Genomic DNA, 2,452 nt, shown 5'->3' on the forward strand with positions numbered 1-2,452 from the left:
GGGGGTATTAACTAGTCAAAGCAGTCCATGTGGGATGGATTAAACATTAGGCAGTTTAAAGGACAGATGTAGCAAATGGCAAAGGCTCTAACCTGATCACCTAAAAAAGTAAACCCATTGGTAGCCACAAGGAAGATATCAGTATCTGATATGTTATATTCCAAGTGAAAGTGTATCTTGCAGATAAACATGTCTTCAAATATTTGTTTAGGGCTGCCTTCCGGCCCACCATCTTTCACAGAGGCACAGCAGTTTAATTTTTGTCATGCTTCTCAAGAGTATGCACGCAGCTACGCCTTCTCACAGGAGCAAGCTTGGGCACAGGTGAAGCAATTAAAAAGCTTCCCTATTCTAGTGGGGGCAGTTCCTGCAATTCTACTGAAGAATCCCGGCTGGCTCTTGTAGTGAGGAGATTAAATTGTATGATGGCTTTTTTGGTAACTGCATAGTAGAAAGCCTGTTAAAAAAAAAAAAAAACGAAAACCAAAAATCTTACCAATCATGCCTTTCACTATATAGCAGCAGTGTCCACTAACCATAAGTAGCTATTGAGCACTTGAAATGTGGGTATTCCAAATTGAGATGTGCTATAAGTACAATGGATTTTGAAGCCTTACCCTGAAAAAAGGAATATAAAATATCTTGACAATAATTTTTAATGCAGGGCGCCTGGGTGGCTCAGTTGGTTAAGTGACTGCCTTCGGCTCAGGTCATGATCGCAGGGTCCTGGGATCGAGTCCGACAATGGGCTCCCGGCTCAGCGGGGAGCCTGCTTCTCCCTCTGACCCTCTCCTCCCTCATGCTATTTCTCTCTCGCTCGCTCTCTAATAAATAAATAAATAAAATCTTTTAAAAAAATAAAATAAAAAATAATTTTTAATGCATACATGTTGAAATGATAGTATTTTGGATATATGGAGTTAAATATAGAAACATTTCACCTGTTTCTTTTTAGTTTTTTAATGTGGCTATTAAGGACATTTAAAATTACATACATAGCTCCTATTTCTAGAGGGAGTCTTAGTAGAGTATTCTTAACAAAAACTCATGACCAGTTGGGACATCCACATGTAATAAAATGAATCTAGACACAGACCATATGCTCTCTACAAAAACGAGCTCAAAATGGATCAGAGACCTAAATGTAAGAGCAAAACTTATTATAAAACTCCTAGAAGATAACGCAGGAGAAAATCTAGATGATGCTGGGTTTGGCAGTGACTTTTTAGATGAAATACCAAAAGCACAATCCGTGAGAGAAAGAGTTAAGTTGGACTTCATTAAAATTAAAAACTTCTCCATAGAAGACATTGTCAAGAAAATGAGAAGACGAGCCAGCCACAGACCAGGCAAAAATATCTGTAAAACACATACCTGACAAATCACAGTTATCCATAATATACACAAAATTCTTAAAACAATAAAATGAACAACCCAATTAGAAAAAGGGACAAAAGACCTGAACAGACACCTCACCAAAGAGATACACTTGATAGACACATGAAAAGATGTCCAACATAATGTCATAGGCAGAATGGAAATTAAGACAAGTATCACTACTAGTACACCTACTAGAATGGCTAAAATCCCAAACACTTGACACCACCAGATGTTGGCAAGTATGCAAAGCAACAGGAACTCATTCGTTGCTATAGGAATTCAAATGGTACGGCCACTTTGGAAGACAGTTTGGCAGTTTCTGACAAAACTAAACATACTATTACCGTAGGATCCAGCAACTGCACTCCTTGGTTGGATATTTATCCAAATGAACTGAAAACGTCCACATAAAAACCTGTCCACATATCTTTATAGCAGCCTTATTCATAATTGCCAAAATTTGGGAGTAATGAAGAGGTCCTTCAGTAGATGAATGGATAAACAAATTAAGTTACATCCAGACAACGTAAAATTCAGCACTGAAATGAAGTGAGCTATCAAGCCATAAAAATACATGGAGAAACTTTACGTGCATATTACTAGTAAGTGAAAGAAGCCAAGTTGAAGCCAAATTGTACATACCATACAATTCTAACTACATGACATTCTGGAAAAGGCAACACTATGGAGACAATAAAAAGATCAGTGGTTGCCAGGGATTAGGGAGAGGGAAGATGAAGAGGCGGAGAACAGAGGATTTTCAAGGCAGTAGAACTACTCCATATTGTATTATAGATGGTGGATACATTTCATTGTAGATTTGTCCAAACTCACAGAATGTACAACACTGAAATTAAACTTTAACGTAAACTATGGGCTTTGGGCAATGTGTCAATGTATGTTCATCAGTTGTAACTTGTGTCCTACTCTGGTGGGGGATGTTGATTGTGGGGGAAGCTGGGCCAGGGGTGTGCAGGCCGAGAGTATATGGGAACTCCATACTTTCTGCTCCATTTTGCTATGAACCCAAAACTGCACTAAAAAAATAAAGTCTATTTTAAAAAATGACGAC

Source organism: Halichoerus grypus, chromosome 1, assembly GCF_964656455.1.
Source record: "Halichoerus grypus chromosome 1, mHalGry1.hap1.1, whole genome shotgun sequence".
Classification (NCBI taxonomy): Eukaryota; Metazoa; Chordata; class Mammalia; order Carnivora; family Phocidae; genus Halichoerus; species Halichoerus grypus.